The following is a 12,319-nucleotide window of genomic DNA, read 5'->3' as shown; positions in this document are numbered from 1 at the left end:
AGTGACTTGAAATGTTGGTATGAAAATCATTAGATGATCACGGTTCCAGTCACTCCTTCTAAGAGATCAACTTTTTAAGATTCACATATGAGTGAGATCATGTAGTATTTGTTTTTCTGTGTCTAGTTTCTTTCACTTAACATAATAACATCTAGACTGATACTTGTTGCAAATAACAGAATTTTGTTTTTAACGGCTGATTACTATTCTATTATGTACATATGCCACATTTTCTTTATTCATTATTCATCTATTGTTGGAAACTTAGGTTGATTCCAAAAGTTATTATGTGTCAATTAGAAATTAAAATTAGGTGACCCTGGGGGTCAGTGCTTAGAGAAATATAAAGCCAAAGTACCATGAACCATTATTCACTGATTGATCATAGGAAAATGTAAAGCCTTTGCAGATCACATCACTAACAACTGAATGTTTATTGTAGTAACTCCATTCATTTTTAGTTTTACTTGTAAATTAAGCAAATCACTGCATAGTTCTGTTTCTATTTTTGGTATCATACAGCTCTTACCAAAATTTGTATTTTCTTAAATATTGTTGTATACATTAAATTTTTTCTGAAATGCATCATCAGTAATATGCTGTCTTTAATGGAACAACTATATCAAGAGTTACTCAACGTGTCTTCCTTCAAGCACATGCATGAGAATCACAGAGTATGCTTGTTTTAAATAGAGATTCCTGGGTTATAGGCCAGACCAACTGATTCAGAATTTCTGATGGGAGGGTTCAAGGTTTGCCTTTCAACAAGCTCACCAGGTAAATCTCATGCACCTTGTAGACTGATAATTTTATGCTACATCATGGGTGAGAATATTCACAACCATACTAGGGGCATAAATTTGGAGCAGTATGCAAACAGGGTGTAGAGACTCCTGCAGAGAAGTAGAGTTATATCAGGTCTATGTATCCTCATGCTGTGTGATTGGAAGCTAATATGAAAACAATATTGCTAATAAGAAGTAGAATCATCTAAGGGGGCAAAGAAATAATAGAGATGAGGAAACTCATTAAAATAATGGGAGCCAGGATGGAAAGTTGCTAGTTTTCTTCTGCTTTATGAGCATATGGTTGATCTTAAGGCCATCCACCTTCCTGGCACCCCTTCTTCATTGTGGAAATAGCAAACTGTGCCAGGCATTTTTATTTGCTCCTCCAGATTTAACTGTATCCCTCTCTACCTTTTCCATTAGCCACCTGGGGAGGCTGAACTGTATTGGCTACTACAAGAGGCTCCTCTTCCCTCTGGCTTCTGGTGGGGTTTTCAGTGAAGTGCCTCAACAGATAATGAGAGGTAGGGAGGAGAGTGGGACTCTCTAACTGTGAAGCTAACTCTATGTCATTAGACTGAAAGTCATTGCTCTACTCAAGGTGGCCTTTTCTACATAATGCTCCACTGTTAGGTTGTATTATACACTTTTCCCTTGTTCTTTTTGGTCTAAGGACAGTAATAGCTCTGTGGTTGCTAACCCCAGGTTAACTACATTTGTGTGTGTGTGTGTGTTTTCCTAGAATCTTCTGACTTGTTTATACATTTGAAACCATCCTTATGACGTCTGTTTTCTGTTTGGACCCTACTGAAACAGGAACCAAATGTTACATGTCAGAGTCCAAAAGGAGAGGAGGCATCATTTTCTCAGTGAGCGAAGTTTTATTTTACCAAATATGACAAGCTCCTTATTGTCTTGGAACTCTCTGACATTCTATTCCTTCTGCTCAAGACTCTGTTCCCATGATTTGTTTGTCTAGCTAATTCCTAGTCATTTTAGAATTTTTACTTCAAAAGCCACTTTCTTATAGATGTCTTAAGTGGCTCCTCCCAACTAAACCAGTTTCCTATTATAATTTCTCATAATATGCTGTTTCCTTTATTGTACTCATCCATATTATAAGTAATTTTTTAATTATACTTTAAGTTCTAGGGTACATGTGCATAACATGCAGGTTTGTTACACATGTATACATGTGCCATGTTGGTGTGCTGCATGCATTAACTTGTCATTTACATTAGGTATATCTTCTAATGTTATTCCTCCCCCCTTCCACCATCCCACGACAGGCCCCGATGTGTGATTCCCCTTCCTGTGTCCAAGTGTTCTCATTGTTCAATTCCCACCTATGAGTGAGAACATGCGGTGTTCGGTTTTCTGTCCTTGTGATAGTTTGCTGAGAATGATGGTTTCCAGCTTCATCCATGTCCCTACAAAGGACATGAACTCATCATTTTTTATGGCTGCATAGTATTCCATGGCATATATGTGACACATTTTCTTAATCCAGTCTATCATTGGTGGGCATTTGGGTTGGTTCCAAGTCTTTGCTATTGTGAATAATGCTGCAATAAACATACGTATGCATGTGTCTTTATAGTAGCATGATTTATAATCCTTTGGGTATATACCCAGTAATGGGATGGCTGAGTCAAATGGTATTTCTAGTTCTAGGTCCTTGAGGAATTGCCACACTGTCTTCCACAACGATTGAACTAGTTTACAGTTGCACCAACAGTGTAAAAGTGTTCCTATTTCTCCATATCCTCTCCAGCACCTGTTGTTTCCTGATTTTTTAATAATCACCATTCCAACTGCTGTGAGATGGTATCTCATTGTGGTTTTGATTTGCATTTCTCTGATGGCCAGTGATGATGAGCATTTTTTCATGTGTCTGTTGGCGGCATAAATGTGTTCTTTTGAGAAGTGTCTGTTCATATCCTATACCCACTTTTTGATGTGGTTTTTTGATTTTTTTCTTGTAAATTTGTTTAAGTTCTTTGTAGATTCTGGATATTAGCCCTTTGACAGATGGGTAGATTGCAAAAATTTTCTCCCATTCTGTAGGTTGCCTATTTACTCTGATGGTAGTTTGTTTTGATGTGTAGAAGTTCTTTAGTTTAATTAGACCCTATTTGTCAATTTTGACTTTTGTTGCCATTGCTTTTGCTTTTTTAGACATGAAGTCCTTGCCCATGCCTATGTCCTGAATGATATTGCCTAGGTTTTCTTCTAGGATTTTTATGGTTTTAGGTCTAACATTTAAGTCTTTAATCCATCTTGAATTAATGTTTGTATAAGGTGTAAGGAAGGATCCGGTTTCAGCTTTCTACATATGGCTAGCCAGTTTTCCCAGCACCATTTATTCAGTAGGGAATCCTTTCCCCATTTCTTGTTTTTGTCAGATTTGTCAAAGATCAGATGGTTGTAGATGTGTGATATTATTTCTGAGGACTCTGTTGTGTTCCATTGATCTATCTCTCTGCTTTGGTCCCAGTACCATGCTGTTTTGGTTACTGTAGCCTTGTAGTATAGTTTGAAGTCAGGTAGTGTGATGCCTCCAGCTTTGTTCTTTTGGCTTAGGATTGTCTTGGCAATGTGGGCTCTTTATTGGTTCCATATGAACTTTAAAGTAGGTTTTTTCCAGTTCTGTGAAGAAAGTAGTTGGTAACTTGATGGGGATAGCATTGAATCTATAAATTACCTTGAGCAGTATGGCCATTTTCTTGATATTGATTCTTCCTGTCCATGAGCATGGAATGTTCTTCCATTTGTGTCCTCTTTTATTTCATTGAGCAGTGGTTTGTAGTTCTCCTTGAAGAGGTCCTTCACATCCCTTGTAAGTTGGATTCCTAGGTATTTTATTCTCTTTGAAGCAAATGCGAATGGGAGTTAACTCATGATTTGGCTCTCTGTTTGTCTGCTATTGGTGTAGAGGAATGCTTGTGAATTTTGCACATTGATTTTATATCCTGACACTTTGCTGAAGTTGCTTATCAGCTTAAGGAGTTTTTGAGTTGAGACAATGGGGTTTTATAAGTAATTTTTTATAATTATCCTTGAGTTATCTACCATGCTTGACTCTAATCTCTAGGAGGACTCTGACAAAACCTTCCTTTTGCAGATGCTTACTCAAATTTTGTTTAATAAGTGAATGAATAAAATACAGGTGTCTTAGAAAAGTTCACTAAGTTGGCTTTTTTCCCCTGGGAAAACTTATGAATATGTATAAACTATATATGTCAACATGCTATTTTCAGTGCTTCCATAAACCCACATATTTTCATTTGACCAATTACACTAATGCTCACATGGACATAAATGTCTCAGGTTAAAGGTAATTAACTTATTTGTCTCAAAGATGCTTGTTTGTTTTATGAACAATTGCTATAAGAGAGAAGGCAAAAACCTATTGTTGAACAAACTGTCAATAATTTATAAAGCAATAATAAACCATATTAAAGAACAATTGCATGGCAATTAAAGACTGATTCTGGCTTGAACTCTGAAAGGGCATTTGCATTTTCCCAACAAATAGAAAAGAGGTCAATGGGATCCCATCCTTCCCATTTTCTCCTCTCCAAAGTATTTCTAATTAGAGTCATTAGCAGACATCTACTTAAATTAAAAGGCATTCCTGTGTAGAATCAAAGTGCTATACATTTTTATGAGGCAAACTTGCCAAGATTGCCATTTTTTATTTGCTGCAATGAAAGCAACTTCTAGAAAGTTCTCTTTCTAGAAATTGTGTAACAGTTCCTAATTTGGTAGCCTAGATTAGAAGGAAAACAATTTAATCCAAATATTTGAAGGTAGAGTAAATACTGAGAACTCCTTTAGGTAATGCCTCATTTTTAAAATTCCGATTCCTCATAATGTGAATTTTGATTTCTTTATAGTTGAAGACTTGGAGGATAGTTAAGATGTCCCTACAGATCTGTAAAAGATACCAGTCTTCCTTTTGTTTGCATTTCTCATTTTATCAATTCACAGTCCTCACCTTGCTTTAGCTTTTCCCTGCATGGAGCAGAATGCCCAGGTCTCAAGGACTCATCTGTTTCTCTTCTTGAAGGACTGCAGTCAGTGCAGTTTCCCTCTTGCTAGCTGCCACCCCAGGCTGAGAAATTATGCAGATAACTACGCTTCTCCAAGTCATCACAAGCCTAGAGACATCTATCTGCATTGCACCAAATGCCACTGTAAAGAAAAAGAAAATCAGAATCTTTCTGCATTTCTGTATGGGCTGGTGTTCCTTCTTTATGAGTGATTTCAGGGATCAAGAGAATATTAAAGGCCCTATTTAAACAGTTTCCCTGTGTGGGGTAGCACACAGCACACTGTTGATCATTTATATTTCAGTGTGAATAAGACTGCCAGATGCATTTTGAAAGCAGATTTTTATAAGGAGTGACGTGGTGTTGGGGGGGCGGTGCAGAGAAAACATGAGGCCTATGTGAAGCCCACAGCAGCAGAAAAGAGACATGGGGGTTCTCAACCTATGCATTGTCTACTATCCCACAGATACATCCCTTACTTCAGTCTAATTTCAACGAACATTATTCTACTTTGTCAAGTATTAAATGTGTTCCAAATAAAATAATACGCCATGAATTTTCTCTGTCTATGGCCATGCCAGAGAAGCAGTTACCTCATTATTAACCACCTTTCAATCTTTCAATGTGTATCTATATATGCACAAGTTTTAGACTTGCCATTATTCATATACACGTATATCATATATATAGATATATATAAAAAATATATATGCATACTTTCCTTAACGTGAGTTAAAATAGTATGTGGATTCAGCATTATACAAGGCAGTAGGATGTATAGCCCTGTAAGAACACAATAATATGTGTGACTTTGTACCATTACCTTTCAGGAAATGCATACCAGTAACATTTACGTAGCAGTTCAAAATTTGTACTTCCATCTAGTGGTAACTGATAGAAACAACATACTTTTCAGCCATTTGATTTTGGAGGCACTGGGAGAAGATAAATTGACAAAGCTCTTGGTCAACCAGCACCTGTTAGGAATTCAGTAACGTTTTGATATTGAATAGAAAATACACAGTGAAGGTAAACATGTATTAGGCAAAGGGAAGCCAAGGAATTTAACACAATGAATGGCTGCATAGGCTAAATTTATTCAGGAGATTAAGCCAGGATTTCTAGCAGTGCTTATATTGGGAAGATCACATAGGATGAAACGGTGGATGGTTTATTTTGAACATGAAGAGCAGGGTCAGGGAATTACTCCCATGTGATCTTTTTGCTGAGGACATCACCTAATGGCCAGCCTTCTCCATAACTTCCCAGAGTCAGTGTCCTTGATGGCAAATAATGTTTCAGAGAGGTCATTTGGGGACATGAAAGAATCTGTTGGTTTCCTTAAGTGTCTCATTTTAAATCCTAGTGAGTTGGAATCTCAATAAAATTATATCTCAAATTGATACAGAAGAAAAGGATATCTGCTTATAGACTCTGAGGCTGCCAAGGAGTAACTCTTAGTTAGGAGAGCAATGTGTTAAAAATGTGTAAGTTTTCTGTCATCAATTTTCCCAGAGGTCTTTTCATATCAGTTCTTCCAAGGATAAGGTAGAACAAGTTTTTTGAGATAGAAAATCTAGAGGTTTTTTTTCTAACATAAAAAGACAAAAGTTTCTTTATTGTATCTTATTTTATGTGATATAAGAAAGGATTGCTTAGATTGATTACATTTCATAGAACCTCCATTCCACTATGGATGGGAAAAACTAGTAGCTCTAATAAACTCGACAACCAAAACATTTATAGAGTCACATGACATACAAACTTCATGCTGTTTGTCATTGCAGATGCCGCCACTGCTTGAAGCCGCATGTCATCAGCTATGGTCAATCCCACCATGCTTGACATTGTGGCCTATGGTGAGTCCTTAGTCTGTGTCTCCTTCAAGCTGTTTGCAAAGTTTCAAAGAAAGCAGAAAACTTTTGTGCTCTGAGCACTGGAGAGAAAAACTTTGCTTGTAAGGGTTTCTGCTTTCACAGAATTATTACAGGATTTGTCTGCCAGGGTGGGTATTTCACACATCCTAATAACACTGGCAGCAAGTCACTCTACCAGGGGAAATCTGATGGGGAGAACTTCATCCTGAGCATACAGGTCCTGGAATCTTGCTCATGGAGAATGCCAGACCCAACACAAACGGTGACTAGTTTGTCACTGCACTGCCAAGACTGAGTGGTTGGGTGGCAATCACGTGGTCTTTGGCAAGGTAAAAGAGCATGAATATCATGGAAGCCACGGAGCGCTTTGGGTTCAGGAATGACAAGACCAGTAAGATTACCATTGCTAACTGTGGAAAACTCTAATAAAGTTGACTTGTATTTTATCTTAACCACTGAGCTATACCTTCTGTAGCTCAAGAGAGCAGCCCTCTGCCCCATAGGCTGGTAATATCCTAAATCTTTGTGCTTTTGCTGTAATTCTTTGGGTTCCATATTTTCCTTATTCCCCTTCACATCTTGCTGGATTGCAGAGTTAAGTCTATAATTATGAAATAATAATTAAATAGCAAAAATTGAAACAAAAGCTCCTGCTGTGTAGTGTGAATTGCCTCATTGTTGTAAAACTCTAATAGACACTGTAAGTGCTGTTTCTTAGGCATTGTCTGCACTGGCAGAGTACAATCACCTGGAAAACCCATTGCCCAAAGAAATTACCTCTCATTCTATGGACAATTAGGAAGATTTTAATATTTTAATTTTATGTCTGATTTCCTGGCTTACACAATAAGTCTTTTGTTTCTTGACTTGATCTTGTTTATTTGGTCACTCACAATACAATGGTGATAACGACAATACCTCAACTTTCTTTTGAATATTTATTTATTCACTCATTCATTTGCTCATTTATTTTGATTTTATTTAAAAAAGTCCTTCTGATTTAAGTGGCTTTTGGCTCTAGTACATGCTTTTTTCTGTCTATGTATGCGTTTTTTAACAAATGCTTATTCATCATGTTCAGTATCTTGCCTGGAGTTATTTTATGGGTGAGAGGAACTCTGTGGGTGTTGTTGCCTCAAAAGTATCTATACCAAATGTGAAAGATATAATAACCCACGTCATAATTAATGTTTAGCTTTGAGGATTTCTTACCTTTGTTTTAATTTTGGAAAGATTTCTGCAAATGGTTAGACTTTTTGCAGTCATAACTTACCTTCCCTGCAGGATTCTGCCAGATATAGAAGCATCACCTTCCTGCTGGCTCTTAGCTGCCCAATTGTGTCCCTCTGAGGGAAGATCCCACTGTCTGTGGGAAAGCACACTGATAAGCCTGAGGGACAGCCCAGGGCAGTTGTTTGTGGGGTCTATAAAAGAGCTTAGGCACTTAGGCTAGGTTGTCCACGTTGCATCTGAAAGGCCACTTACAATGTTGAACAGAGCCTGGGTAGAAAAAAAAGTGGGTGAGTTGCAGACCATTGGTCACAGGCTAGTCAACCACTTGCAGTGCTGCCAAGCTGAGAATCTTATGGAGACAGGAGGATAGAACATATTTTATTTGGCAGTCTAGTAGTTCTACTTATAAATGCTAATTATTTAGGTGTATGTTACCTTGATTTCATTGGTTCTCTTGACCCAGTCCCACAAAAGTTTGGTATGTTTCTGATAGTGTTTTTCCAAGTGCCACCTCTGCTCTGCCCCCTGCTCTGCTGGGTCTCACTGTCTCTTACCTGCTTCCTGGGTCCCACTGCTGCTCTCCCCAGTGACTCTGTAGCTACTTCACCAGGCATCAGACCCTTTACTGCTGCTTCTCTTAGTGGGTACTAGAACCCTCCTAGTAGAGAGGCACACTTGGCTCCAGGTTTGTCTTAATGTTATCAGCTCGCAGAGGTGAATCCAAGCAGTACTGCATGTTCCCCAGCATTTGGAAGAGACATTGGGTAAAATAGTTCTTTTTGTTTTACATACAAACTTCCCATATCTCGTTATGAGTCCAGTAAAGACAGACAAATCCGAGAGAGAGAGAGAGAGAGAGAGAGAGAGAGAGAAAGAGAGAGAGAGAGAGAGAGAGATCCAAGTTAAGTAATTTGCCTAAAGTCACATGGAAATGTGCCAGAACTTTGCTTAAACCCATGTTTTTGACTTCAAATATACAACTCTGTATGTGATATTAGGCTGGCACTTGTTTTTATTGTATTATCACTTAATTATTGCCTTTGGATTATTTGCTAATTCTTTTACTTGTATTTATTTGCCTTGTCTATTAAGACTGTAAACATTTGAGGGCAAAGTCAAACATTGCCAGGGCACTGTATCTCCCAAGGCACAGAGAATAATGCTGAGAACATAATGGATGCTCAGAATAAGTTATTGGAAAGCATAAGTTTTGTCTTTGGGATAATAATCTGCTGTGTCAGACAAAAAGGCTTCAGAGTGAAAGAAATCTATATTTACATTCTTGCAACATCACTTTCTAGTTGTGAGAATGTGGGCAAATTGCTTAATCTAAGACTGTTTCTTCAGCTCCAAAATGGGCATAGTAGAAAAATGTACCTCATGGGATGATTGTAATAATTAAATGATAAAATGTAGGTAACACACAACAAAAGATTCTTTTAATAAATATTCCAGCTAGCACCACCATAATTTTCTAATCAAATTTCAGAAATCACAAGCCAGATAATATTTTGCCGTTTTATGAAGAAGTCAATTTGCCTGACAAGTGGACAAGAACTCACTTTGGACCTGGTATATATGTATTGCAATCAACTGTTCCCATTAACTCCGTGAATATTGTGATGATGTTTACAGCTCCAATGAATCTATTTCTTCATTAACATTAATGGTAAAAACTCAGTAGATACCAAGAATATGTTGCCTTGAGTCCTGTGGATCATGAAGAGTTCATGCATACTCATTTCTGGAAGTGGTGATGCGGCACTCAGGTGGGCTCAGCTAGTATGAGCAGGAGAACCATAGACCCAGCTTCACCTCAGCCCACTCAGTTTTATAGAGAAAACCTTCAGCAAGAGCCATGGCACATCTGCAGCCCTGGGTCAACCAACTTTCATTTCTTAGTAAACTCATTTCAACACTACAGAAAAATCAAACTGTGCTCCTCTCTTATCTAAGAACTAGTGCTTGTTCTCTCTTTTTTAAGAGAGAAATTACAAAAGTTGTTTTTAATGTTAATGGAACTCACAGGGATCCGTTTTTCCATCTTATCATAACTCTAGAAATTAACACTTGCTTGGCACCTCAATATCTTGAGAAGAAAGCACCATTTAAAAATAAAGCATCCGGCATTTCTTATTTTTACGTTGGTATATTTTGTATATATTCAGAATATGGGAAATAACACAGGAAATAAAAAGCACACACCATTGCATCCTCTGCATCAACCATGGTTAAAGATTGATATAGTTCTTGTTCTTTCTCTAAACACATGCAAACACACATACCTATACACATAGTATTTTTAGTAATTTGCAGCATACTAAATATTGTTTTGCATCCCTTTCCTTTAGTCATTCAATATTATAGAGTAGGCTTTTGATATTACTATTTTTTTCAAGAATAATCTCCAAAGATTGACATAATATGTGTCATATTTATTAGCATTATTTTAGAGTTTTTTGAGGACAGAATCCCTGCGTAGCATACAGTTCAGTGCCAAATATCTGTGTTGAAAAGCATAGCAAGTGCTTCTTTCCTTGCACGCCTCCCATCAGGTCTGCCTATCCCCACCAAAAGTAGAATTCCTCATTTTTGATACAGGCTACCTGGCCAGTTGAAGAAACCTATTTAAAGAATTGACTGCAGTTCAGCATCTATCTTTCAGCGGCAGCTATAGATGGTTTATTGTGCAAAATGAAAGGTTTTGGTATTCAGCTGACAGAGAAAGTAGAAACCTCTTTGTTGACAGAAATAAAATGTGTCTTGTCATAGGTGTTGATATAACATATTAATCTCCCCTGCTGGGGAACATAGGCACCCTGGTGCGGTGTGCTATAAATATTGATGTGATCACCCCAAACTGGCAGGATGCCTAGGAAGCCATGAGAGGTTTAGATAAAGGATTTTCATAAAGGTGTGTTCAATTGCTTCCCACCCTTCTCTCCCCACCCTCTCCTTTGGAATCTACATAACTCCAACTAAGTCTTCCCTGTTGAGTCCCCAGACTGAAAACCATTCCAGGTGTTCTGTGGATAGTGCTGAATCCTCTCCCCTTTCTGAAACACAGCACCTAATCATTTTATCTTTAACATTTGATACAGTTTTGACAGCTCTAGCAGCTTCCCCCAGCTGGCTGCCTATCTGGTGTAGTGAAAGGATGCCTGGCGTCAGCTGCTGGTGAGGAAGAAGCCAGGCCATTTTAGCTGCAGGGGCAGAATTTTATGCTGTGATGTTCTTTTCAGTTCAGGGGACACTTTCCAGTAATCAAGTTGACAGCCTTTCTTAAAGTCACATGCCAGTCAGAAAATTGTTCTGTTTCTGAAGATTGAGCAAATGCTGATGCTTACAGTGCCAAAAAGCCAGTTCTCTTGTGGCAGATTTGTTGTTTCACTACTGTTTATTAATCTTCACCAACCACAAGACTGAAGGTCAAAATAGAGTGTCATCATGTAATCAGAAGTATACATTACTTCAGCGGACTACATTGCAGATTACTTCTGCAATTATATACACATTTTTAATTCAAAATTATTAAGTACCCAATATATGTCAGGCACTGTTCTAAAAGTACGTTGATACAGGGATGAGCAAGTGGAGAAGACAGATGAGGTCCCTGCTTTCAGCTTGTCTTCTGATTACAGCAACTCCAAATAAACAAATAAGGAACATATCAGTTATAAAGACTATTTGTAACACTAAAATAGAACAGAAGAGTGGGTGGTTACTGTAGACTGGGGTCAGAAGTACTCTGAAGTGTAAGTTTTTAAAAGTTTTCAGAAGATTACCGATGAGAATGGTTTCAGGCAGCATGAATAGCTCACGCAAAGATTTTAATGAAGATTTAATGCAAGAATGTTTTTGAGGAACAGGTGGAAGCCAAGTTTGGTTAATACTTTTGACTATTTTTAAATATTAAGTGATAATAAAGGCAAAGCTGATCTAGCATATTTGGAAGGAGAATGAAAGAACCACAAAGAAATTGTGTGGCTGCAATTCTTTAGGAATATTTTACAGAGAGTAACTTTAAACCCTTCCGGCAAAGGTCTGGGAGACTAAGATTAAAAGCACATGGCAAGATCACCCAGTCTCATCCAAGATGAGGATGTTGTTGGGTAAGAGGCTCTATTTTGGGTCTCCTGCAGGAGTTTTACCTCAACAGGCTCTCTGAGGATCCTAGTTTGAACGAAAACCCATTTTCCTTGGAAAGCAATGACAATTCCCTTCTTTTGTATTTGCTCTTAGTGCTTGGCATAAAAGTTAATAAATGTTGAGTGTTCAGATTTTATAGATGATACCAGTGTGTAAGCAAATGTGAAAAATTTGATTCCCTACTTGGAAACCTAGAGTAACTGGAAAGCTCTGTAGA

This window comes from Macaca mulatta, chromosome 13 (assembly GCF_049350105.2).
Source record: "Macaca mulatta isolate MMU2019108-1 chromosome 13, T2T-MMU8v2.0, whole genome shotgun sequence".
Lineage (NCBI taxonomy): Eukaryota > Metazoa > Chordata > Mammalia > Primates > Cercopithecidae > Macaca > Macaca mulatta.
The sequence above is the reverse complement of the archived record's forward strand: the minus strand, read 5'-3'. Positions refer to the sequence as shown.